Source organism: Cyanistes caeruleus, chromosome Z (assembly GCF_971803275.1).
Source record: "Cyanistes caeruleus chromosome Z, bCyaCae1.hap1.1, whole genome shotgun sequence".
NCBI classification, from domain to species: domain Eukaryota; kingdom Metazoa; phylum Chordata; class Aves; order Passeriformes; family Paridae; genus Cyanistes; species Cyanistes caeruleus.
Genome location: NC_141732.1, coordinates 55023215 through 55051129, shown reverse-complemented (window position 1 = coordinate 55051129; position 27915 = coordinate 55023215). Strand labels below are relative to the sequence as shown.

The following is a 27915-nucleotide window of genomic DNA, read 5'->3' as shown; positions in this document are numbered from 1 at the left end:
TAGCAGAAGGATCTATGTGCGATAGTCACTTTTTCACATTTAAGGGTGTAGTTGCCCATGGTGAGGAGAAAATGAAATAGCTTGCAATGTGTCATAGTGAATGTGGGAAATGCTTTCTGAGCTTTGATAGTAATGAAAAAAAATTGTCATTTAGGAGGAGTAGTAAGAGCATCTTACTCTCAGGCTGCCACAGACTCTGGGGCTCTTAACCCTGTATTAAGCCCAATGACTAGTTTGGTTAATGCATAACTTAGCAGTTATGCATCCTGTTGGACTTAAAGCACTCCCACAGGCTCCCCTTGTCAGTTAATGCCAATTTTGTGTCTTTCTGAGCTCAAAAACGTGTTTCTGATTTTTAATTAGAGGTGTTCTGGTGAAGGACAGCTCACAATTAAACATGAGTCATGAATGCATGTTTTCGATGTCCCTTTAATTCTTTAGAGAAGTGAGTAGACTGAAGACAGAGGAGTCTGACAAGATCAGTTGGAACTTAATTGTGGATAAGCACTGTCAAACTGAGTCTGGTCTTTTCAAAAGCCAAACTGCTGTGCACATACTTTTCTGGTGTATGGACTCCTTATTGCACACAGGAGCCAAAAGCAGACCCAGGTATCTGCCCTGACAGGTTGGAGGTTGTAACCACCTTTCCCTAAAACAAGGCATTTGCAGAAAATGTTCTGCTGGAGGTGATGGTGGGAGGATGTTGGGTGCTGGGGATGTCCCAGCCTGATTTGGGGCTTAGGGATGGTGCCTGTGTCCCATTCCTCACACAGGAGCTATCCTGGAGCACTGGGATGCTGCTGTGTCACACACAGAGCTCAAACCAAGGCAGTATCAGTGAGAGAAGTCTCCTACGTGCGTAATATGTCTGTTTTTCCATCTTCTCTGCAGCTGTGTATGCAGTGAGCTGCAGATTGCTTTTTGTGGTGGTTGGTGGTGGTTGGTGCCAGGAGGGCAGTGGAGGCACCTCACTGTTTCTTGGACAAAGGTTTGTGACACCACATTTATGGGATGGATTGGTGGTCTGTGCTGGCCTGGTGATGTATTAGGCCTGTTTCATCATGTGCTAGTGCTCTCAAGTAGAGGATGTTCACCCTGCCTGTAGATGCCCTAAGCTGCTGGTTTCAGAAATCCCAAAGGATTTACTGATGCCTTCTTGGCTATCTATGCCTTTCCTCCTCCTGGGGACCTTACTTTTTCTTTCTGCTCTGCCATCTGCTGGGTCCAGAGTCCAGTGAATTTACATGAAACAGTAGTGCCCTGGCAGGAGTGGGTTATGCTGCTGGTGAGGTTTCCAAGGAGATGCAGTCAAAATATTGGTTACTGGACAAGGCAGTAGCCTTAGTAAGGATGCTTTGGGTTGAGAAGTTCTTTACCTGAGGTTTTTATCAAATGTGAGTCCCCATACATCTAGTAAGACTGATCAGGGCTAATCAGTCCTGTATGTCTTGTATGGGTCAGTAATTAGTTAAAATTGACTTTTAAACCCTAAGTCCATGGATTTTTTTTCCTACTTTTTTACTATGTCTAGTAGTATTCCTAAGTTTAGCTCCAGATAGGGCTGTTACCCACACAAATGATCAGTCCTTTTCTTGGTCTCACTGAGCTGGTAGCCTTTACAGCTGCTGTGCACTGACAATGAGTTCCGTAGCATGTGTGCACACATTTCAGCCTCCTAATTGAATGGCTTGGTCAACACCTCTTGACTTTCTTTATAAGGATAAACACTGATTTAGCTTTTATGCACCATTCATTATTTTACATAACCCACCAGCCCTTTCCAAATAATGTAGTTTGGTCTGTTAAACATTGAACTGTCTTTCTGAAGCCTCTTTCATGATTTACAAGTACTTCCAACCCTTCCTAATTCTGCAGTGTCATTATTAAGGGGGAGGATGCTGCCCAGATTGACTCAGGTAATTTGGCACCACGGATTGCAGAGTGGCACCAGAAATGTTTCCATTTTATTCAGCACCCATACCGATCTCCACACCTCCTGGCTGTTTCATGTTGTCGCTGCCTGTGCCACTGGGGCTTTACAAGGGCTGTAGGTAGGCAGTAAAACCTGTGCCTGGCTGAAAGCAGCGAGCTCTTCGCTTGCACTTTTGCTGCCACCTTCTTTCTGTTGGTGCTAATATTAATGTGGCTGTGAGACAAAACAGATGGGAAGACTGATCTGGCTGGAAGCAGACGTGCTAGAATACCTCCCTCCCCTCACCCCCGGCTATTTGATGTGTGCACAGTGTTCCGCGGGCCCTGCCAACATAGCATGAGAGGGTGGGAAGCCTCAGCAGTAGGTCAGGGATGTGTCGGAAACTAATAGGCATGAAATCATGGTGCTGTGATTGTCTCCCGAGCCTGTGAGCAGTTGGAAAGCCCTGTGATGTGTTTTAAACTTTGGTCCATTAGAACCTCTTCAGCAGATGACGATCAGAAGCACTGATCATCAAAGCCCTGCTTTGTGGGTCGGACTGGGAGACCTCCTTGCCTTGTGTTTTCTACAAAGGATGCCACCAGCCTGCAACCTGTTAGTCTCAAAGATGAGGAGTTGAGTTTTAAACAATTGTCTCCCCCGAGCTATTCTGATCCTCTATTTATTTATTTTTGCCACAACTGTCTTCCCATTTAACAGCTGGAAATCTTCCCTGAAGTGAGCCAGTGTCAGAGGTTGAATGTGTTTGTTTAGGTGCATAAACATGGCTGTGCATGGTGGGGCTTCCATCACAGTGTTTTCATTCACTTCATGAGCTGTTAAATGAGAAAAGGATGGTGCTAATTCCTGAGCTGTTTGGGAACAGCTGTGTCAAAAAGCCCCCAAGGACCTCAAACAATAGTGAACTCTCTGCAAATGATGCACTTTCCATCTCTGTCTCAGCATATCTCGATGCAGAGGATCTCTGAGAGCTATACCAGACTAAACTAGCTTGGATAGCAGAAGAAAGATACATACATGAGTGTTTTATGTGGCTCTTCAGTGTTTCTCCAGAGGGAATTTGCCAAGGAGTGCAGTGACTGGGGAAAGAAATATTTGGATTCAGACAAGGGAGATTTTTCTCTATGTAGACACTTCTGAGTGTTTTATAATTAGAATATGAAAAATAACAAAGGACAGTCAAGATACTGATCGTGAGACAAAAACTGGGGCACTTATGCATAGTTATTAAATGAAACAATCTTGCAGAATTTTTCTCCCAATTTCCAGACTTCGAACAGAAGAGAAATTGGAATGAATGAGTTGATATCTCTTCTCAGTTTTTCAGCTGGGCAAACACAATTTAAAGTTGTGGATATTTTCTGACCAGTGCTTTGTTATTACCCCACCTGTTAGTAGACAGGCTGTTCTGTTTCAATTCTTTGGAAACCTTTGCAGTGTTAGTAGACGGATGCATTAAGATATAATCTACTTCCCACTGCAGGTCAGTTTTTGGAGGGCTGCACTAGAGCAGAGCATTGCCTTTTTTTTCCCCCAGGGTGTATCTGCTAGATATCAATTATATCTATAGATATAGCAAAATACCTGCTATGAGAATATGTTTAGTTTAGCTGACCCTTTCTTCAGAGTAGCAACTGGTGTTTCTATCAGGGGCTAATCCTACTGTGGTGGGGGTTGGTTTGTTTGTTTGTTTTGTTTTGTTTTTAGGGAGAGTGCTTTAGTGGGTAATGACTCATACGTTGGAATCTGACTTTTCACTCCAATTAGCCACAGATACACCCAGATGTGTCTGCCATTCTGCAGTAGATAACTTCAGTGTGCGTTGTTTACATTTCAGATACCAAACCAGTGTGAAAATCAGGCTGTTCATTCATTGCGACCTGTCATGTAGCTGAGTGTTGAGTGCAGATCCCTTCAGGCTCCATTAGCATGAGTTAACTTTGTAATTGGGTTTCTGGGGCAAACAGGGACAGGAAGCAGAAGTAATTTGGCAGGCCAGGCTTAGCTTTTTTGTTCTGTGTGGTGTAAGTGCACAAGAGAGCAGAAGTAAAAGATGGATGCAGAATGACTGGAGAGATCCTAACAAAGCAGAGGACAGTTGTGAAAACTTGATCTGGATGTTACGGAGTATTGTGCGGCTTAACCAAGGTGGGACTTTACAGCTATATTGAAGCAGAATTTCTATAGCCTCCTGTGATTTTTAGAGCCCTTCTCTTGCTGCTCTGTATTTTTCAGCTGTCTGTCTGGCAGTAGCACTTTGTCTTGTAGAGTCTAGCAACAGAAAATGGGCTTACTGCATGAAAAGCAGCTGCCAGTATTCAGTTTTGAAACTACTTCACAATGAAGTTAATAGACATGTAAGTTTTGAAGGTGCTCTAAACTCTGTTCATAATACGTGGTTTTGCACAAACAAACCAAAAGAAAGTGTGGGGAGAGGAATCCAAACCAAACTGTAAAATGCTAGGGTTCCTGAGCAGGGGAGACAGGTTTTGGGCTTTTTCTTCCATTTTTTAAGGCATTGAAAGTCATCTGGCTCTTTTCAGGTGTTCAATCTGGATTTACAGGAACGTGATTAGAATTAAGCTGCTTTATGGTAGTTTTTTAAAAAACACACTTCACATTTTTCAAATAATAACTTCATTTTTAAAACAATAGTCTTTTCCCCAGACTAATCATAAGACTTGGAAAATGCAATACAAGAAGAGATTTTTTTTAGCTTAAGTTCCATTCCTTCCTGATATGTGGGGCTGAACTTGTCCTTAAATCTTAAAGTTGCTGCTTTTTTTTCCCGTGATGATAAGCTCTCGAAGGGTTTTCTTTCCTCAGATGAATGCTAGTCTTACTCTGGCATCACTGACCACTTTCTCAACTTACATTTTACCAGCAGGCTGCTCAGGCAGCTTTCTGTGCAATAACGAGTCAGTAACATTCGAAACGAGATAGAATCACCTGCAAGACCAAGGTGAAATGTCTCTGAAACAAAGAGCTGCTGGAAATGATGTAGGCATGATAGCTGCAGTTTATGCATCTTGTCAGCATAAATGAACCAGGCTGACAAACTTGATGTATGCTTCTTACATGGGCTGCTTTTAGGCATGGGTTTGTTTTGAGTAGACAAGGGTTCTGATGTGTGTAGTGGAAGTTGCCTTGGTCCTGATCCCATCTGTGATTTAGCACTGAGTCTTTGTCTCCTTTGTGCTTTTATTGCAGTTTCTCATCCCATCACTGCTGCTGCTTATGCCCACTGCCGTGTTTTTAAGCAATGTTGCAGGATCACATCAACGAAGTGGCTGCCTGGAGTCCTCTCACTGAGGAAATTTAAGGAAAACAAACCCCTCTTTGTGTCTGTGCACACATCATGACTGTCACGGGTTGCGCGGTAGGCGTGCTGAGGAGTGCAGTCAGTGCTCACTCCGGCAGTGGGAGGTACACCTCCTGGGAGGCTGCTGCTCCAGCCAGATAGCCACTGCTCAGTCACTCAGTGCTTGGACTGGGATGTGGGGATCAAGAAAATGTGGTCGAAATCTATGGAGTTCTTCAAGAATCTTGTAAATAAGCAGTTGACAGAATCTTGTTCACATTGTAAGGGGTTGTTGGTTTTGGCTGAAGCAGACTTGAGAGGGTTTCAGGGCTGTTACCTGTAGCAATTCCATCTTTTGTTAGCCTGGGGGAGAGAAGGTTTGTGCATGTACAGCTGAATACTAAATCCTCTGGCTCAGGAAGTATTAAGTGCATGGATTTATTAGTCTTCACGCTGGTATATTTTTCCTGCCAGCAGCTAGCCAAAAAACCAGGAGGGCCTGCGGTTTGTTTTAGCTGGTAGAGATAAATGACAGTTTTATTGCAAGCTACATTTGAAAGTTTGTTTCCACAAGCACGGGGTGACTGGGACAGGAAGGGACCTTTGTTGTTTTGCAGCCTGTTAGTTGAGACTTTTGACCCCTCCAGAGACCGTACCCCCCACCCAGAAGGGAGCCCTACAACTCCTCAGCAACCCCAGCTGCCTCTTGGTCTTCTTGTGTTTTTCCCCTGTACCCCCTCCCATCCCTCTCTCCCAGGCAGCAAAGCCCCCTGCCCCCCACTCCGCATTGCTCGCATTCCCGAGCTCTGCGTGCGCACAGTGGGATGAGGGAGGTGGCTAAGCTGGTCCTCTGCTCTGCTGAGGAAGCCACTGTTGTGAAAGCAGCCTGCCTGCTCCTCTCTTCCCTTTATATCCATCACAGCCCCCCTGCCCCCATAGCTCACATTCCTGAGCCGGATTTCATTTGAGAGGGTGATCTGCTTTGGAGGCTGTTCCTGCTTGGTAAAAAAGTCTCCTTGTGGCTTCCATCTTGATGGAAGAGTAGCGGTTTATGTGCCCTGGATTAACACGCTTGGTGGCTGTTCTGGGTGGTTCAGGGTCTCTGTGGTGACTGCAAGTGGGTGAGATGGCAGGTGGATGCAGCAGTGAGGAGATTGTGTAGTCAGGAGCCAGAGGTTTGACTGTGCATGGACTGAAGGAGAGTGTTGGGGTCCTGGAGTAGACACCACTGGAGCTGGTGTCTGACTATTGTGTAGAGAGGAAGTTTCATTGTAATTTCAGTTTAGAGACTATTCCTCCCCACCTCTCCCTTCAAGCAACTTGCTAATTTGCATCAGAAGAGTGAGCCAGGGTTGTCTCCTTACTGTGTTTCAGAAAATAACAATTGTCTCCAACTCTGAGTGGAAATGAGACGATCTATGGGTTGCTTTATGCATACAACTGTTAATTCAACTACCTAATACTCTTTTACCACAATGTCCAGCTAGTCTTTCATCAGTGCTGAGAGAGTCTCAGTGCAAGGAGGAGGACTGTCTGGCCTGTGATACTGGTGTTGCCCTGTGGAAGAACCAGCTGGATATGTAAGGCACTTTCCCACACAAATCCTGTCCTCACAAACAGTGGGCTGTTTCCCCTGTCTTACTACTGCTAAGCCAGAGATTCTTTGAGCACATGAAAAATAGCGATAATGTATTTACACACAGCTAGAGCACTAACAATTTTCTGTCGGCCAACAGCAATTTTGTATCTATATTAGAGTTTAGACAAATTTGCCTGTTGGAGAGGTGGGGCATCTCATCACTTTGAAAACCACAAGGCTGCCCTGACATTCCTGTATAAAGTTACTGTAAATAGATGTGTGACCAATGTATATGTACCATAGGTCAAAAGCAGTAGTTACTCCATATGTGCTTTTTCTCCCTCCTTTCTGGACCTTTGTCTAAAACCCAGAGTATTACAGAGACTGCAGGAGAGGCCAGAGCAAGGCATGGAGTCTGTATTCTGTACTGCCTCAAGATTCATGTCTGTGCTGCTGTGTTGCAAAATCATCCTCTTTAATGCTCTTGCTCTGAATGGAAAAGCCTCTTGTGGCTGGCTAAACTCTGGAAAAGCATTAGGCCCAAGGAGGAAGGTTTACCTTCCTTTGTCAAGTAAAATCTTCCCTTGGACCGATGCTTGAACAGTTAGGTTGGGCTGTGTTTGGCTTGTCAGAATCCAGCTATTTTTTTGCCAAAACTGAGGTAAACTCCAGATAGAACTTAACATGTGTTATCTCTCAATGAATTACATAAAAGCACTTGCTAAACCATGTCTAGACTGCAAAGACCTGGATTTGGCTGAATCTAATTAAAGCAGTGGTGGCTTTCAGGTACAGATTTAACTGCAGTATGTTATCCTGGCTTTTGCTAGAAAGAGGCTGACCATGGCTGAGGTGTTTTTGGCTTGAATACAGAGGTAAATTCGAGTCAGATACCTGAAATGGTACTTCTGCCTGTTTCTCCTGCCATGCAGAGAACATCACGTGCCCAGAGCAGAATAGCCAAGCAGCTCATGGTGATATGGGTTTCAGCACAGTCTTCTCAGAAAAATTGAAATCAGCTTCCTGCTGGTTTTGAAGAATTAGGTGAATAATACTGAGAGTTACCAGAAAGTTTCTGACTGCATTGCAGAGATACGAAGAGGCTGAAAATATCCCTGCTAGAAATACTGGTTTTGATACTGGAGGTTGAACATGTTCAGTGCACAGCTCTAACTAGTCTGTGCTGGCCAGCCATCCTCATGACTGAGCTTGTGAGTTCATTGCCCATCTGTGCCCATTGCCTCATCTTAACTCAGGTTGATTACCAGCTGCTTATTGATTAAGAGGGATTAGGGGAGTCCTGGATGTCTTACACAGCTGGTTTCTCCCGTCTCTGAGTAAGTCACTGAGTGGAAGTTGAGGTGTTGCCCACGGGTCTCTCTCTGGAGATGTTCAGGGTAGGTTTTACTGGAGTACAAAGAAGCATAATGTAACTCCTGGCTTCTGGTAGTTTTACCTCGTGGCCTTGAACGTTTGCCCAGACATGTCTGTGAAGCATCTTGGCTGTTCTCATGCTTTTGCTATTCCCCTGTCTCAGCTCTCCGGACTCCTTTTATTTCCTGTAACTTTTCTTTCTAGTGCACACTTTGTTCAGTGCCCATCAAGTCATGCCTGCTCCTCCTCTTTCACCCTGCCCCTGAATGCTTGCTCTGTTCAATCAAAGTCTCTAAGACAATACAGAAAAGGGGAGGTCACCAAGAAGAAAATGGAAGAAATAAAAGGGAGAAGTGAAAGAGCTGTCTCTGACAGAATTCAGGCTCCTCTGTCTAATCTGACAAGTATAACTTTTTCTTGAGAAACTGTCCTTTGCTTCACATTTTCAGCCTGTCATCAAATTTCTGCTAGTTTTAAACTCTGTCTCAGGGGTAATGAGCCAGTAGTGCACTTCCTTTTCTTGTCATTGGAAGTGGTGGGGAGGGAAAAAAAGGACACAGCTGCCTCTCACTGTAACACAGCAGCGGTGGGTGACTGCCATGACTTTTTAGGCTGTTTCACTCTTACAAAATGTTCTAGTTTGGAAATGAAAAAAAGAAGATATACTGGGCTATTCTTGGTACCAAGTTCAAGGCTCAGCTTTGCAAAGGAAGTTTGTGTAGCTAATAAAAGGTATACATACTACTTCTTGGCAGAGAGAACTTTTTCTGGCAAGGAATGTTGGCATGACCTTGTCTTGTCCCTTAGTGTCTGAGAACTCACATTTTTCTTGTCTTCTCAGCAGAATACAACCTGGGATAAACCACATAGTGGCTAAAGGTCACAGCACAAATTATTAAAGTGCCACACTTGCTTAAGTGAGTACTCTTGTTTGCAGCTGGGTAGTGGGGGCTGTGGATCAGCCCCCTCACTGGGGGCTCCTCTGGCCCCTCCTCTGGCCATGGGCTGTGACCAGCTGTGCCTGTGGCACAAAGCACTTGCCTGCTCCTGTAAGCTCTTCCTGCTTGCTGCAGGAATCTGGTCTTTTCTTAGCTGTGAACGCTCTTCTAGGCTGATTTATGTTTGATTTTTTTTTTAACAGATCTCTTGATTTCCTTTCACTGTTAACGTGTTAATTCACAGCTGGCTGTTACAGGACTGCATACATTCTGGGACAGGAATAGCCCCAGTCTGTGTTGGGACTGTTCCTGTATGAATTATATTTTCTGCTGTGGAAAGAAGGCTGTTGTGCTGCATGATTAATTTGCAGTTCATCTTGGATGGCCCAGCCAGGACTCAAGTTGGATGGTGCTGATGGATGAGGTGATTAGTGCTGATCTTGAAGATGGAGTTACAGGCAAAGAAGGTTCCTAGCTTCATGGCTTCTTACCATGAAGAAAGAGGAAATATTTGTCTTCCTATGCTAACATGCTGAGCTTCTCTCTGATCTAGGAATTCTCCATTAGATCCATCCATTTCCTTAATTCCTTCTTGAAAACTTCATTTTGGGTAATTTTTTCATTTTTTTTTTTTTTTCAGAATGAAGGAAAACCCTCCTTACTTTAGTCTTGCTGTCTATTGGAAGTGACAGAAGTTGCATCAGAGCCTGGATGGGTTTTTTCTGTAGATGAGTTTGTATTCTCTAAGGCCCTGGCGTTTGTCAGCCCTTGTTCACGATGGAAGTTGCAGGTCATTGGGATATTTTAACTCCTGACCTAATAGCATGTGAGCCCGGTTTGCTCAATTCCCTGTTTGGTCAGCAGCTGGGGAGCTGCTGGGAGCTTGGCTGGCCTTGGCTCCCGGTCCCACACAGAGCTGGCTGGCTGCTGGCATTAGCCACACACATTAGCTGTCTGCCGGCCAGTGTGACCGGCGGGCAGGGACAGGAGGCTGCCAAGTGGAGATGCTGTCAGGGCTGGGTGGCACAGTCTCTGCCCAGCTTATGGGAGGAGAAGGGAGTGCTCAGCTCACGCTGTGAAAACCAAGCCGGCTGAGCCTGCGGTGGGAGCTGCTGGCTGCGGAGCTGGTACCTGTGTCCTTGTGTTCGCTGAAGTGTAATTGTAAACAGCTGTTTCCCACTCTCTTTGTGGGGCTTTCCTTGGTGTTCCTTTTAACCCAGATTTTCCCTTCAGCTCGCCAGTTACTTATAACTCCTAATTCCGGTTTAATGACTTTTTTGTGTCTGAGGATTGTACTTTATTTGCATGACAACAGAGCCCTGTGAAAGGCTTGCAGTAATGTCAGCCCTGGATCTAGTGTTAGGCAGTTCAGAGTGCCAGGAATGAGTTTTATCAAGTTGGTCCCTTTGTGCCGCCAGTTTGAAGATATTGATCTCGTTGGAAGTAGGCAGGTGGCAGGTCAAGCAGCACATCTGAGAGTTGCCTGCCCAGAAAACTTACTTTAATGAGAAGGAATAGAAAAGTAACAAGTCTGTCACAAGGACAGATTTCAGGGGTTCAGTTTTATGACATCTCTGGTAAAAGTAAGTTAATAGGCATCAAGATACCAAGAGCATCTCAAGGGTTAGGCAGTCTCTTTTATTTTGTGTATTATGTCCTGTTGATTAAATGAGGTTGTAGAACAAATTTCTCAAAACCTGGTAAGAAAACACATCGGTTAAAATGAGGCTGAAGTTTGAAAGAAATGATTTTGTTTTGTGGACTGTTTCTTTCAACACCTTGGATTAATAATGTTTGGGTTTTGATGTTTTTTTTTCTTTTTTTTCAATTAAGAGTTCATCATACCAGAACTATGTAGCAAAATATGCTTCTAATCTGCATCCCCCCAAGCTGCATTTCTTTTAATTGCAAAGTGTTCTATTTGCCAGTAGAAGCACAGGAAAATATTAATAACTGAGAGACTATCTGATAAAGAATGTTGAAAGAAGTCTGCTAGGATCAGGACTTTTTTTAATGGTTACAAGAAACTGTGAATGCTTAATTTTAGTAGGAAAAAGGAGACGACTGCAAAACCTCAGCTCTGCCTTCACTTTTCCCAGCTGCTGTCTCAGATCTTTGTTAAGCTCTCTTTTTTTCTCTCCTCTCACTCAGCTCGGGCCCAAAGGTTTTGAGTGGGTCATTGCATTTGGAAATTTTTCTAAACAACCTTTGGAGAACAAAACGAAAAAAAAAAAAACCCCAAACAAAAAACCTCCTCTAACACACAACACCCCCAGCTGTAGTACATCCAACAAGTTTTGCAATATGTCAGTACTGCCAAAGTGTCCTGCAGCTGCTTGCTTTCCTTTTGGTGAGTTTTGATGGATCCCTATTCTGTTAGCTTGCTTCAGATAGGTAGCATGAGAAGGAATCGCCATTCCAGAAGGAACTTGCATGCTGTGAATGCAAATAGTCCGTTTGCTCCCCTCCCACCACCTAAATCTTTCCTCCCAGGCTTTGTGGGATTTAGTGCCAGCTCACAACACAAGTGTGACAGCTGGTTGGTGTCCAAAGTCCTTTTTGTTGTTTCAGCTTTAATCAGGAAATGATTTGTCAGAGGATCAAAGCGCTCTTGGGTGAATTAACTTTTTTTTGCCAAACTGTGGGTTTGATGCATATGTAAATATTGTCTGATATTTATTGGGACGGAGTGGTCCTTGCACAGGAATGATTTTTGGCTATAACCCAAATAGAACTGGGGTTGACACTGCTAATTTTACAGAGCAGCCTGCATGGACTGTTAGAGATCGCATTTGGAAGTTAGATCAGGTATGCCAGAAAGTTGCAGGCACATGGCAGATGATCTCTTAGCTCATCTCCTGATACAATTCTGAAAGCAGCAAGCAAGCTTCCGATATTGACAGTGACTTCTCTCTTTGCTTCCTCTGTTTCTGAAAGGCAGTTGCATGTCACTTGGCACTGCATTGGCCTTTGGAGGCTTTGTGACACTGTGGAGATGTGACTTCTCTGCTCCCAGGGCTTCTGGGATCGGCATGGTTTATGGGTGCTCATCGTGCCGTGCAAAAATGCAGTGATGTAAGACCCCCTGGGCAGGAACTGTTCACAGCTTGTGTGTCTGTGTTTGCAAGTATTTTATTGGAAATGCCATGCTGTGGGAGAAGAGTGAGATAAGGGGTGAGATCCTGTGCCTGGGATCCCTTTGTTCCCTGGAACACAGATAGGGTGCTGCTCCTGGGACAGGTGTGTACTTGTCTGTGCGGGTGGGAGAAGCATGAGCATCAGGCACAGGTGGAGGTGGTCTTCAGCTGGGGAATGTGTTCTGTGAGGAAATAAAGCTGAGTAAGGTTGTGTTGATGCCTGAGAAGGTGGGAGGGGGGAGGTCAAGGGTGCAAGGCAGTGAGGTAGTGGCTGGGTAGCATCACTTTTTAGAAGCTGTTAAATATAGCTTCTTTTGCATGGGGGTGCTGAGTCCTTTGTCCAGGAAACCACACAGCTCTAGATGACTATTTGAGACAGCAATCCCATTATGAAGGATGGACACATTCTCTTCAATATTTAGGAACAGGTTGGGTTTTTTTTCTATAAAAATTGTATCTGGGTGAAACATACCCAAGACTGAAGTACACGGTTTTTCCCTGCTCTCTGATTTGAAGTGCCATGTTTCTCAGTCACCCTGAAGTAATTCCCCACCTGATATATGCACACATGCCCTCTCTGGGCAGAAAGGGCAGGCCCTGCTCTCCAGAAACAAATGGATGATGCATTGCATGGTGGCTCAGCTGCAAGTGTCTCTCGTGTATCTGGAGATACCTGAACTGACACCCCTTCTTGACTCTGGATGGAAGGAAAGGAAGGTATGGAAATCTGCGGTGGCAAGCCCTGTTGTGCTGCCTGCAGTGCCTTTGGGGATGTGAAAGGCTTGTGCTGCAGCACTGTGTGGCTTGAAAGAGGGGGGGTTGTGCTCTGGATGGGGGAGAAGAAAATTGGTGGTACATGGTGAACTCTGGGCTATTGGGTTTGTGTTTGTCTCGTGCACCTGAGGGCAAAATGGAAAGAAATGCATGGTGTCAGAATACCTGATGGATGTGAGAAGAGTTGGACTGAGGCACATAGAAAAGACATAAAGTGAGATGTTAATCAGTAACAAGCTGAGTCATCTTGCAGCAGCTTGCAATGCCAAGTAGAGATGTACACAGCTTGAAAGGGAGGAATGTGCACAAGTGTGTTTATCCCAAGAACAGAAGGACTCGCCCTCATTCTCACACACAAAAATGGGGTATTTTGCTGCTTTTGAGAAGAAGTAACATTATAGTAGGAAATGTGTCCCTATGCTTTTGTTCTTTATAATGCTCTTCAGATGGAATAGCCTTGGTGTGAAATGCCTGGTACTCAACCAGAGAGCAGCTGCTTACCCAGCCTGCCTTCTGAACATCAGCGTTCTTGATCCTGCCGCATCTTCAGGGTCTTTTAAATTACCTCTTCCTGGTTTATTGTCAAAAGAAAGACTTCAAGCCAGTCAGTTTGTCAGAGAGGAGCTTGAAGAGAGGACTCATTAACCTAGAATGGTGTATCTTACAATGAAGGTCTCTGCTTTAAAGGGAAAGAAAACAAAACAAATAGTATTCCTATTGTTTGCCCAGCACAAAGTCTGGTTTGTTTCGAGGTACTCTCTGGTTCTTGACATTTTAATTTTCTTACTGTTGGCTCTGAATTGCTCACCTGAGACTGAGCTACAGGTGTCTTCAGGTTCAAACGAAGTAGAACATTCTTTGCTTCTCAGATTTCAATGAAATTTGTGTGCTGTAGGACCAGAAACTATAATTTTATTTTTTTTCCCCCAGGGGAAAATAGGTGGCTGAAAATTGCTGTGTGGGTGGGTAAAAAGAAAAGGATGGGGACAAAGGGATGAAAAATCTGTGTGAGAAAACACAGCTGGCTAGGCTGCACATCTCCAATGCATTGAGCTCTGTGTATCTAGAGGGTGATAACACACACACAAAAAAAGGATGGTTTCCATTGCCTGTGTTTGTCCAGTTGGCCCAGTTGTACACATGCAGTTGTGAAGACCTGGTCTTGGTGCTCCTGCTTCACTCTGGGTAAAGCAAGGATGAAGAGAAGTAGTGCTGGGAGTTACTAATGTAACTGGAAAAGGGCAGTAAGATTAGAGCTACTTTGGGTGTGGCACAAGTTTATAGCTTGCTCTTCCTCATTAAAAAAAACCAAAACCAACCTAAAACCACAAAATATTAATTTAAATAACTCCATGATTTTTGTCCTAGCTAAAATGAGGGACATCTCAATCAAATGGGAGGAAAAGGAGAAACGTATGTTAGATTACTGAGTCTTTGTTCAGGCAGGTGGATGTTTTCTTTACGGTTTTAATGACTGTGGTGTCCCTTTGTCACTACCATATGCTACAGATGAGTGCAGAGAATACTTGACATCCAGATGTATCTGCCTAATGACAGCCCAGAGTTTTGACTTTTGCTATTGGAACTGCTGTTATTTGCATTGTGATAATGCTAACAGAGCAGTCTTCACAGAATGCCTAGGATCCATAGTGTGAAAAGTGTGCTGAACTCTTTTCTGCAGTGTGTTTTTCCATTGTTTCTTCTGTGTGACTTACCTCTTGTTTTAGTGCTATATCCGAGCAGGTTTTTTTAGCCTTTGATTCAAGATAACAGACACTTAAAGACTTTTGCTTCCTTGGTTTTAAAGTGTGTTAGCTACCCGTGTCTTAAACTGGCATGTCACTGGCAACTGCATTGTGGTCCTGCCCTTACAGCAAGGCATCTCTGCCCTGTTGCAACTTGCTCAGAAATTGTTTATTTCAGGGGAAAGTCCTTCAGCGAAGAGATATGAGATCTCATTATACGTTTGGAAGCATCTATGCCTTTGGCATGCTGACCTCCCACCAAACTCAGCGTGCAGGGTAAGTTGGTGCCCTGAAAATTAGGCAGGAGCGTGATGCTTTACTGACACATTTTTCTCGTTGCTGATAGAGAAAATCTTGAATTATTGTGTCTTTTTAATTGCATTTTTCGAAACAAATGAAGTCCATTCTTAAAATGCAATCAATTGCTTATTCCTAGATGAGCAGGTGCCTTGCAGCTAGAAGCTTTGCGATGCCTGGGTGAGGAGGAATTAATTAGCAGCCTTCTTGCTAGGTGGTGGTGTCCTCTTTCACTGTTCTCAGATTGCAAAGGGTAAGAATGAGAAAAAAACCTGATTATCTCTTTTTCATGATTTGATGCTGGTCCCCCCCAGACAGCTTATGCCAAGCATTCTGGGCAGAGTTCAGTTAAATTTTCCAGCAGACAGGGCCTTTGCAGAGCTGGGTGTTGCCGTTCCCACCTCACACACTTTGCCTGTCTGCTGTCCTTCGGCTGGTGCGGTCCTTGTCGGTCACTGCTGGGAGGTGCTGGGGACAAGGGGCAGGACAGCTGCGGTATGAAGGGCGAGAATCAGCATTGCCACTGCGGGCTGCAGCTTTCCTTGTGCCCATCAGGTTTCACCAGGGAGTTACTGCGGCTCAAGGGTTTAAAATTTTGGCTTTCTCCAAACCCTCCCTCTCTCTGTGTGGAACTTCACTGTTACAGCAAGAAGTCGCCTTTCCCTTGGCTTCATTTTGTTCACTAAACATTGCTCTAAGAAAGCAAGTCTTTAATTACTGTTTTGGTAAGCATGGATGTTTGTTGAGAATAAAACATTATAGTTGTGGTAGAAGCTGTTTCGTGGCAGTGTACCTTTGAGTGTATCCACATATTCCCCCCTTTCCAAACTCCCTGAAACTTGTTAGTACTATTGTGGCAAGAATTTTTTTTTTGTTTATAGTACAGCAATATTAGCACTGTAGTGGGTACAGGCTACTACTCTTGACCCCTGGAGTTTCTGTGGAGGTCACAATGGAGGAGCTGGAATTCCTGCCTTAATTACATTGCAGCAGAATATCCATGCTGGTTTTCCCAAAAGATTAACAGAATGATACTGCACTGCTTTGAAATGTGATCTCAGAGCATCTAGCTCGCAGGACAGCTTCTTTCATGTTTAACACATGCATGGATTTTGTGTATTTTTAAATGACTAATTACTATGCCTTGGAGTAAAATGTGAATGGTAGTTTATCACACTGGTTGTTTGCTATTGCTTTTGTCTTTCTTACCAGAAGCTTTCAGTGCTCTCCTGTGGAGTAGCAGTGAATAGAAAGCCTTTGTTTCCCTGGTAATATTTTGAGGTAGCTAAACTGCACCTGTTATGCAGTTGCTGTAATGTATGGTGAGGTACAGCTCTACAGATCTCAAAAATAAACACACAGAAAATTGTACAGTGTTTAGGCTTGATAGACTGCAAAGATGCCTGCAGAACTGCAGTGAAACTGAAGGCACTGATGTTGGTGTCCTAGAACTTCGGGGAAAGGCACTAGCATCTGTGCCTTTCCCTCCTTATATACAGCTTTGCTCCCGGAGTAAGCACCTTCTTGGCTCCAGTCCAACTATGCTGTGAAATGTGGTATCAAAGTATCTGCTCTGTTGTGAGCAACTGGTTTATTGGTCCTGGGCCCTGGCATGGTCTACAGGGCAGGGACATTTTGTAGGTGCCCCTGTTTCATACAGTGTCTGTGGTTTTCTCTGTGCTCTTGGCCTGGGGTGGTGCCAGTGTACCTCAGGATGATTTGTCTTTGTCTTAACTTCTGTGTGCTAAGAGCACTTCCAAACCAGACTGCACCTCTGGGGAAAAATGTGAACATAATCTGTTTTCACTGCTGTTTCCCCCCAAAGCAGCTTAGTCAACAGTCACTCGAGAAATAGTCTCTCTTTTAATAATGATACAAGGCTCTTTTTTTCCTTCTTTCTCTCAGAACTTAAGTACTGAGAAGGAAGACTGAAACACTTGTTTATGCACCTGAATTACCCCTCCTCCTTTTTACCCCAAATCCTCATGTGCATACCGACAGTCTATACATGACAACATTTTTTTGGATGGAAGCCCACAATAATACTGTTTTCTCTCTGTCACTGCTGATGAAAGTGTCAAGAAGACACTCGCTGCAGGGCAGAGCAGGGAGGTGTTCATGATTCTAGTTCGTACTCCAGATGTTTATGCAATGTGCCTAAGCTTGCTGTGGAATACAAAATATTTGTGAAAGGCCCCCAGGTCTATCCATAGATAAGCTAATTGTCCAGGTTTTCTGAACAAAGCAGGAGAGAGAGCTTAACTGACAAGCTCTAATTAGCTCTGTTCTCTAGCAACTCTTTCCCAGGAGAATGACTTGGGGAAGGTTGTTATCAAATGACTAAACTGGAATTTTAAAACTATCATATTGACTTTTCCCTTTATTTGTGTTTACTGGAATAGCAAATACTGAAACAGACTGGAGAAATTCCTGCTCTGGCAATTAAATGATTGCAACCAACATTTGATACAAACTCAGAAGAGAGGAGACTTTTCTTTTTCCTCTCTTTACCACAAGCCACTTTTGTATGACTTAAGGCATTTTCATTGCATATCTCAGACCTTTTGAATAGATATTTTAGGTGAGGCTTAAGATGGTCATTCTGTCATCTCTTTTTTAGTTTATGTGGAAGAGGGAGACAATCTTCAAAATAAAGCTGTCCACATTTTTCACACATGGGTAAGAAAGTAGGCAGGTTTACACTCTGCATAAACCATTGTTTACAAAAACATATTTAAAACTTATCAAAAAAATCTCCAGCATGTTCTGGTTATATGGTCAAAATAGCTTTGCACTGACCAATTTTCATACACTGATATTTCAAATACATGTGGAAAATACTGCCCTGAAGTTTTATTTTATATGAGGTTAGCTTTTATATGTGTTAACTTTTGTTCCCTGACACACATGGTTTCCCAGCATAAAGGGAAAATACATTGTTGATACTACAAAATTTGACTTAAACTATCAAGAGGTGCTTCACTGTGTGCATTGCTACAATTTCCGAAGTTTTGGAAGTATGTAGTGATGAACTAGAGATGCAGGGAGCTGGACTACTTGAAAAACAAAACAGAAGAATGATTCCAGAATTATTGATGTATCTTTGCTGGAACAGTGTTCCAGATGCATGCATTGTCCCTAATGCCTGTGGAATTAGCTGAAATGAATACCTGTATTCCACATGCATTTGTGTCAAGCACCAAGAGTGAAATGGGCTGAATCAAGAACGCTGGAAGTTCGATTGTAGCAAGGGGGGGTTAGTGAGGTCAGTTGCCCAGAACAGCAATATGTAAATGTTGGTATCAAAAGAAGTTTGGGGGAAATTGGGTTCAGAACAGCTGTAGATATTGCTGCATCTCACTCAGTCAGGAATGCAGCTAGGTCTTGATTTTGAGGAATAGGAGAACTTAGCTAGAGAAGACTTTTATTTGACATGTGTGTGCAGTTCTTCTGTCTTGTGAGCAGCATTTTCTCCCTCTTCAGAAAAAACTGCATTTTGTGTTATAAGCCTTAAAAAGTACCAAAAGCCTTAAAAGTACCGGAGATATTTTGTATTTCACAGCTCCAGCTGTGAATAATGGCTTGTAGTATTTAATTTTTCTTGTGGTTCTGCCACCCAAAACTTGAAAGGTGAATGCTGCTTTATCCTTGAAGGGGAGGCAGGGTTAAATGCAGAGGACACTCGGTGTGAAGGGGGAACTGACATAAGCACAGGCAGCTGAGATGAGAGCCACGGATGTCTTTGGAGTCAGGAGCAAGCATGGTCTCTTTTCTTCATGCTTCATCTGCCTGTTTACCTTCCAGTGGGTTTTTATCCCAACCAGCCCTATGGATGGTCTGAATCTGCCAAAGGTCCCTGGGTTTGCTGAGGAGCAGGCAGGCACCACACAGCTGTGTGGGGCAGCATTCTGCAGGAATGGGTGGATGGTAAATGATGTGGTTGGTGCTACATCAGGCATCCTCAGAAGTGCTGTATGAATGGATGCAATGGGTTTGTGGGATTGACGGAAAACAAAATTACAGTATTGTCAGCCGTGGGGCAGAAAGCTCAAAATTCATGGTTTAGCCTGCTGAAGTCTTGGCTTTGAGTTGGCAGCACTGACATTTTATCTTGGTAACATGTGCACAGTTAAATCCAGGGAAAATTTCTCTCAAAGAAATTTTGTTCTCCTGAGACCTCATGAAAAATCTTTGTAATTGATGTCTGGGATATGATCTTAGCCTGGAGTGTCAGTGTGACTTTTCCACTCATATTGGTTTACGGATGAAAGAATGTGTGGCGAATACCCAGAGTAATTATGCATGTTTCTAATGTTTCAGCTTGAATAATACCGCCCACCTTCCCAGAGAGGTCAAGTTACTGTTTCAGGCATTGCAGTTAAATAATGTACCGTGTGCCAGGGAGAAACGGTGGACTAACAGCCCTGTAAGTTTTTAATACTGTTTTTTTGGTGTTTTTTTTTTTGGTTTTTTTTTTTTTGGTTTTGGGGTTTTTTTTTTCCTTTCAGGAAACAGTGAAATCAGATCAGGTTTGTGTCACTGGGTTGGTTTTGGATTTACAATCTAATGCACTATTTAAAATATATCTAAATGGGAGTGTACTTGTGGCTTTAAGTGGTGATTTGTTTTTGAATAGCAGTACTTAATGTCGAAGGAGTATTAAAGGGTGGGTGTGTGTGCCTGGTGGTGTCTCTTAATGGTGCACAAGCTGTTTGCAAACTGCTGCAACAACCCGGACAGCTGCACACAAGTCAAGTTCTGCTTGGCAGAAGCAGTGGTGGGATGACAATTAAATTGGTGATTTTTCATCCATGGTGACCTGGAGTACCTGCAAGCACGCTGAGATGATAAAGCAGTGTTGCAAAGCTTCTGCTGACCTTTTCATCTGCATTTCCATTCTGTGCTCTCCCTCCCCTGCCTTTTGCTGGCTGCCCTTGCAAATGAGAGCCTACAACTTTTCAGGCAGAATTGGTTGAGGTTCACATTGCTTAGTGACCTTCATGTTTTATGCACTGTGTGGGTAGACAGAACTTTTGAATGTATGTGACATTTTTTAGTGTTTCAAGGGAAACATACAGTGACAATCATGCTGTGCACCCCTGTGTTTTCCCCCAGTCTATTTTGAAAGATTGTTGTTTGACTACAGCCTTAATGTCTGTGAGCTGGAGCATGAAAATCTAGTGTTTAAGGTTTTGGAGAGGAGTGGTAGTGTTCTGTAAGTGGGGAGAAGACGGAGAGTGTATTAATATTGTAAGGAGAGTCTCACTACTAATTTTTGGCAGAAAGGACAGGAATATTGGTGGGTGAGAGGCTGGACATGACCCAGCCATGGGCACTCCCAGCCCAGAGAGCCAAATGTGTCCTGGGCTGCATCCAGAGCAGCGTGGGCAGCAGGGCCAGGGAGGGGATTCTGCCCCTCTGCTCTGCTCTGCTGAGACCTCACTGCAGGGCTGCATCAGCTCTGGGGTGCCAGAACAGGAAGGACATGGAGATGTTGGAGTGAGTCCAGAGGAGGGACATGAAGCTGATGAGAGCAATGGAGCACCTCTTCTATCAGGAAAGGCTGAGACAATTGGATTTTTTTCAGCCTAGAAAGGAGAAGTCTTAGGGTTGATCTAATTTTGGACTTCCAGTACTTGAAGGGAACCTACAAGAAAGATAAAGAGAGACTTTTTACAAGAGCATGTAGTGATAGGAATAGGGGCATGGATTCAAACTGAGAGTAGGTTTAGATTAGGTATTGCAAAGGGATTCTTTACTGTAAAGGTCGTGGAACAGATTGCCCAGAAAAGCTGTGGATGCCCCATCCCTGGAAATGTTCAAGGCCAGGCTGGATGGAGATTGGAACAAGCTGGTCTAGTGGAAAGTGTCCCTCCCCATGGCAGGGGGTTTGGGACTAGATCTTTAATGTCCCTTCCAAGACAAACCATTTTATGACTGCAAAAATACTGCCATTTGTGTATGCTGCCTTTAGTAGAGTTCCTGATCAACACCATTGCTGAATATGCAAGCCATAGATTAGTTTCAGAAGAGAACAACATCCTGACCAGCATTGCCTGTGCCCTGCTTATCTTCCCCTTATCTTCCTTACACTGGGACAAACTGCTTTCTTTCTTATGGACACTGACAAATGTCTTGCTGTGATTGGGTCTGAAGTTTAATTGGGGAAAGCTGTTGTGTTGAGAGCTGGTGGTGGAACTCTGAGGAATAATCTGTCCTTTTCCTTGGAGGCCATATATTTGGTGATTTAATTTTCCTGGTCACTGAATTCTTGGAAATGCTTTTTTTGTCTACCATCTCTCATCTAAAATGTTTGGTTTACTGTTTTGTCTAGAACATGGTGCTCTTGAAGGCATAGGAACATACAGTAGTTTTTCTGGATTAGTTTGCTTCACAGGAAGTAAATTCAGAAGGACCTTACTTTTAGCTCTTCAAGTAATTGTTCAAAACACCTGATGAGACAGCTGTCGTATCTGCTTTTTTTTCTTTTTGCACAAGGGAAACAGTATTGCTGTGAGTGGTCCTCAGCAATATGTGACTTTTGAGGACCCTTCTTGCAGTTTGCTGCAGTGAGGACCGTGCCACCCAGTAGCACTGTGCAGCTTGGGACTCATGAATTCATTGTGTTTTCAGAGCTGTGGGCTGAAAATATGATGGAGACTTTTTTTCTCATCTTGGTTCAGTGCCATAATTTCCACAGAGCTATTACTAGGAGTGTGTGGAGGGTGTTGAGGATCATTCCCAAGCAGAGCTGGATTTTGAACACTAGTCTACCACAGCCCTTCCAAAATTCCCATCCTTTAGGAGTATAAACTTCAGAATATCACTAGGACGATGGTTTTAAGATCCGCCTGAAAATCCCTAAAGGCAGCTGGGTAACATGCATATGGAAAGCCCAAGCTGCAAAGAAGTGGCCTGGTCCAGGGTTTGACTTGGTGCCAGAGGAAGATGTGAGCTCTGTTGCTGATTTTCATTCTGACTTGAAGTCTCAGGATGTTGCCTTGTCCCTAAGTAAGGGGAGCTTCAGCCTTCAGATATGGAGGTGCATGTGTGAGGGACAGGAATTCCCTAAGACACAGGTTTGTGGCATGCTTCTAGAGCAGAGCAGCTGCCTATTGTTAGCTGTAGCTATGTTACACCCATGAAGATCTGTAGTGATGACTGACATCTGGGGAATGTTTTCATATTCTGTTAAGATGGGGAAAGAGCACAAAGAGGAGTTTTTACAGATATTTGCTTTTGTCACTTGAACTCTAGCAACTAAACGTTTTTGGGGATCATATAGGTTATTAGCGTTTCAGATCAGCTGTTCCTCGAGATAATGTCTGTCAATTCTGTATCTTTAACTGAATTTTAAAGGCTAAGTTTTTAAGTGAAATATCTTCTGCTGTTTAAAAGTTTCCAGGCCCCTTTCCCTCCCTTCCTCTGCTTGTCCAGCTGAGATGGGACCAGAGGAGAAAGCAAGTGGCTCTCCTCAGGAGAGCATCGTGTGTCTCAGCCACAGGTGAGAGGCTGCCTCAGCTGGGAACAAGGCAAGCAGGATAATGTTTTTATCATCCCTCTGCAGTTCCTTTTCATTGCAAGACAAAAAAAATACCTTCATGCCTTTTCCTAATCTATGCTTGCCTTAAGGAAGCAAGCACAGATTCTTCGTGTCTGTTGTTGCTTATCAGCAGTATTTTATGATACGGTGATGTAAACAAGCAAAGGATATTCCTGGATAAGATATGTAGTACAGGATATAATTGGTGTGTGGAGGAAAGTTAAAAGGAGAAGATAGGAAGATTGAGGGTCTTTCCAGTTTTCCTTCTTTCTTTTAACCACTTTCTTAGGTAACTTCACACTAGTGCTTCTGTTGTGATGCCCTCTTCTCCCTCCATTCCATACCTAGCATCAAGTATCCTATTTAAATTGGCCTTGTAAAATACATCCTGCTTTGGAGCCATAGAAAATACACTATGTTTTTAAATCTGGCTTAATATTTGATAGCTTAGTTTTGCAGTCAGAGAACAAAGAATTACATCTGCCTACATATGGGCATGTGTGGAAAAAATAGTCCTCGTAAACAAAACCTGGGTGTATTAATGACTTTATCTCCTCAGTCATATACTGGGTATGAAGACCTATATAGGTGAAGTCCAAGAGTAGCAGTCTCCCTGCAGGTGGGAGAAAAGAAAGTTCTGGATCAATTCTAGCAGTCAGTGAGGCTTCATCTCTGGCAGCAGCCTTGGTTATTGGAGTGGATGTTTGTTCTGTTTCTTTTTAGAACTTTGCCCATTTCTGGTTAAGCCTCAGATCTCTGCCTGCCAGCTGAAGATGTCCACTGCAGTGGTGGTTGTGTCATTGTATTGTTTGTCCTACCAAGCAAAGGTCGCCTCTCACAAAGCCCAGTGTCAGCTCCACAGTTTCTGTAGGGAAGGTTCTGGAGGAGGAAGTGGAACATGTATCTGACCTCTGAGTGTCCACTGAATACTGAGTTAACTTCACCTGACCTGGCAGCTAAGGCTATTAAGATTCAGTGCACGTTTGTATGGCTTGCTGGGTTTTGTCACCATCTTGACTAGTTTTTGTTGTTTGGAGACTGAAGTGTTCACCTGTATTGTCACTTTTACTGTGTACAACTCACAGTCAGTTTTTTACACACAGTGTGGGTAAAAAAAAGTATTTTGAAGGAGAGAGCCTTTTGTTAGGCAGTGTTAAACTCATGTGCACCCTATATTTTGACAACATTTGTGAATTTTTTTGAAATGGGTTGGGTAACAAATGTGCCTTTAATGACACCTTTCTATTTCTCACGAGCTGAAGTATTTGTAAGTGTGAAAACTGCTACTTTAAGATCTATTTATCAAATGCAATTTAATTTCTCTTAAGTGAATTATTATCCTTTTTATTATGGGGTTTTACTCATCTGTGCTGCATCTGGCAGACTTATTTGAGTATTTGTCCCCTCTTCTGAGACCATGAAAATCTCAAGGACTCCTGATACTGTTTAATCGATGTGTTCTCCCTGTCTCAAGGCAAAGCCCTCTGTTAGACAGTTGTCTCTGTGCTCTTTCTGCAAGAAACAGCCTACGTGTTGAAACCAGTCACCAGCTTCTGTGGTACAAGCCCAAGGTGAAGCTGCCCTTCCTTGTGCTGTGACCTCTGTGTGAAACTGACAGACACGTGAGAAGCCAGCCTTGCCCGCCAGCTTCCAGCTGAGCTGCTGTATCCCATTTACCTGCAACATGAGCCTATCTCAAGTAAACCCTGAGTTCACGGGACTGTGTTTTGCAGAAGGTCTGTGTCTGTGGAGAGAGCCTCATTTTTAAATATGTATTTGTGGGGAGGAGAAGGAAAGAACTGGATAGGGGCTCTTCAGAATCTGAAATTGTCTGTTCTGCATGGCAGTAAAACACTTCCCTGACTTTGGCTGGTTTGTGCCATAGGGAATGACCCTCCTGTGTCTTTTCATTCTTTATCGTGGACAGGTGTGAGGCTGTGTTCTGCTGCAGGATGTATGGTATATCAGGTTGTTCCCTATTGCTCTCTGGTTGCTCAGAAGCCAGTTCCTGTTGGGACTGGGTGATTTAAGCTACTGCTGAGTACATTATTCCTTAGTGTTTGTGTTTTAACAAGTCAAAAGAAGATCAAAGTCCATTTGCAGTATGTGAAGAGCATGTCTTGGTACCAAGAGGTGGCATCAGGTACAGCAGATAAAGTGTTCTGGCTTTAGCCCAGAATCTGGTTTTATCTCCAGAAAGTTGAAAGCAAAGTTGCTTTGGCAACAATTTAACTGCCACCAATCCCGCAGTTGCCTTCTACTTGGAGCTTACTAAATGGAGAAGTTTACACTAGTGCTAGAGGGTTTCTCCTTGGTCTGTTTCAAATGTGTCTGTTAAAGTGTGGTGAAAATTGCCACAGCTGACATCACCAGTGACAATCACCATTATCATTACACATAGCTCCTCTGAGATGCTTTTCTTCTGGAGCCCAGCAGACTGTCTGTAGGTATACCCTCTCACATTCCTCCTCCTAGCAGCTGAGGATGCTCAGTAATTGCTTGTTGATTATTTTATTGTTTGGCAAGAATTGGTGCAGTGCTTGTGTGCTGAAGATGGTAGATTTCAATAAAACACAGAGGTTCTGAGAGGAAACACCCCTCTGTGGAGGGCTCATCTTTGGTGCATGGCTCTTCCATGTGAAAGAGACTGCTTGGGGTGGGAGGTGGGTATCTAAATGGCAATTCATCAACACTGGGAGATTGCCGAGGCAGAGCAGTCATGTTACTGTGGTGCCCTGGCCGGATTAATTAGTGTCTCTGAAGAGGTAATTAGCATGGTGCTTTGTGCCACCCAGACATAGCAGTAGTTATTTCCTTCAGTAATTATGGGAACTTATATCAGTGAAAGGCACCAAGGCTGAATAGTGCTTTTGACTACTTAAAGGCTTTCTGCCCCAAAATGTAGAACATATTCACGAGGAAATAGTGCCTTCACCGCTGGAAATGTTACATTGATACCCCTGTGCTACGCAGGACATCTCCTTGCTGCTGACTTAGCAGTGCTTGTTGGACACAATGTCTGAGGCACAGCTCAATAAGCTCTCCAGGCATGTCCTTGCAGTTGAGGGGGCTGGTGTTTTTTCAGGCCAGCATGAATTCCTCTTTAGATAAGTGAATCAGGCTGCTGTCTGCTGGAGGGAAGTGTGTGTGTGTTGGAGGAGTGTGTGGGCAGAGGTGTTGAACAGTGTTAGAGTGGAAAAGGAGAGAAGATGGAATACATGTGTTACCCATCTGTAGGGAACTTGCCAGGCTAGTGAAGTGTGCTGTGAAACATATGGACCTTTTTGTTAAAAATTGTTGACACCATGTCTTTGGGGCTTTAAGGAGTGAGTATCTGTTACATAGCAAGTTTAGCTTAAATGGAAGATGTTATGAAGGTTAAAAGTTTATGTAAAAAGTACAACTTTATCAGTAAACACGCTCCCATTGTATATTCAATATCTCAGCTTAACTGTTTGACTATGTTTTCATTTCTGTTTTTCTCTCCTTGTGCTTAATACTCAGTTATGCTAATCACTGAGTAAATTTTCTGGCTGGAAATGAAATGAGGTTTCCCTTCGAGAGGCAGTTTAGAAGAACAATTACTTTATGTGAGATACATACATCCATTTTGTACAGATTAAAATTTTGCTTAGTGTTACGTATATTTTTTTTTAAATACCCATTGTAACAGAATGTTTTCTAATGTTTGGTGTTATTAATACCTGTTAGGTGTGGTTTGTTCTCCCCTTAAGGGAAAAAATGGGTATAGGGTGTACTGTTTTTCATTTTAGTCTTGCTTGCATGTGTAGGAGTCAGATGATTGTGTACACATGCATGATGTGATTTGTTTGGGGTAAAAAGTGAAACTGAAGCATTCTTTCCCTCTGGTGTGGAAAACAGTAAGATATGTGGTAAGTCTTAGCCCCCAAAGGAATTCTGACTTTTGTAATGTTTGACAAAAAGGAGCAATTCCTCCAGCATTGTTACTAGTTCATCTTATGGCTCAAGCCCTGTTCTGGTTGTACCCTTTGGTGTTGAACAGTGTTTTCAGGCTGATTTGAAATAGCTGTGGGTATAAAGGCTCTTCAGAGAGTACCTGGTAGGGAGCTTATGCTAGCTATGGGACAATGAGCAGAATGTGAAATCTGATGGAAAAAAGATAATCCATGAGAACTACCTGAGTGATCTTGACTCCATTGATACAGGGACACGTGGCAGCACGGGTTTGAAAGTCAGATTTTTGTGTCCTTGAACAGTGGCCCGGGTGTATAACTATTGACTGCACATCTGGAAGGTGCTGTACTGCTTTATACAGAAGTGTAGTGGAGGAAGTTACAGAGAAAAGCAATGACTGTGGTACTTCCTATAATCTGTGAATATAGAGCTCCAAGGATATGATTTGTTTCCCATAATCTCAAGTTTCCTAATGTGATTACAGTCTTCATTATTAGGTAAATGGAGACATTTGTAATATGTTTAGTATATACCCCCATTATAAGAAAGTCATTTTTAAGGTATGAATAGGTAACTTGCTGTATAAAACATTCACGTTTTACATAAATAGCTAAAAGTAAATGTATTGAGAAAGTGTTAGAAAGAGGAGGGGGAAAGAAATTTACTGCAGTTTCCTTGGAGTAACTTAAGAACACTGAATACTAATTTAAAGCTCATCTAAGCTTGGGGCTTTTGGATTTCTGATTTTTTAACAAATGTAGGTGCCCAACTTAGTTTCCCCCTCCACTCCTCCCAAAGATAGGGTCCCATGTAGTTTCCCTTCAAATGCTACTTTTTAGTTTAGTTTATGAAGATAATTAACCCTTATGAGGCTTTTTTAAGGATTTGTGAACAGTGTAGGATTAGAACAATGTATTTGTCTGTGTATGCACATTGGCCTGTGACATGCTTTCAGTGCTAGGTTTTTTTTTATTACTTTATAATAAAATAATATACATTTGTATTATTATATGTATATAATAATACTCTAATTTTTACCTGGTATGCTTTGTTTGGACTTGATTAGGCCCCTGTCTCTATAGTTTTACAAGCTGGGACAGAGGTCACTTTGTATGTTTGCACCAATGCTTTAGGGAAGTCCTTGACAATTTGGATGATAAGAAGTGTCTTTTACCTGAAAATAATCTTTAAAACTCTCTTGAATAACCATGCTAGATATAGGTAAGTTTTTCTGCTTGCCCGTCATGCCATAGCTGTCAAATGTCAGAGTGGTGCTGTTGTGCAGCTGTTACACATCAGCACCGCCTCAGGGCACACCTGGCTTGGACTGTGGCTGTGAGGCAGGATATCTCAGTGCT

General features: G+C 43.2%; 1 long non-coding RNA gene across 1 annotated transcript in view; it reads left to right on the top strand.

Annotated features, from left to right (window-relative positions):
- Positions 1-27915, top strand: part of LOC147648455 (uncharacterized) — a 56979-nt gene that overhangs the window by 3566 nt on the left and 25498 nt on the right. The gene's annotated exons all lie outside the window — the stretch shown is intronic.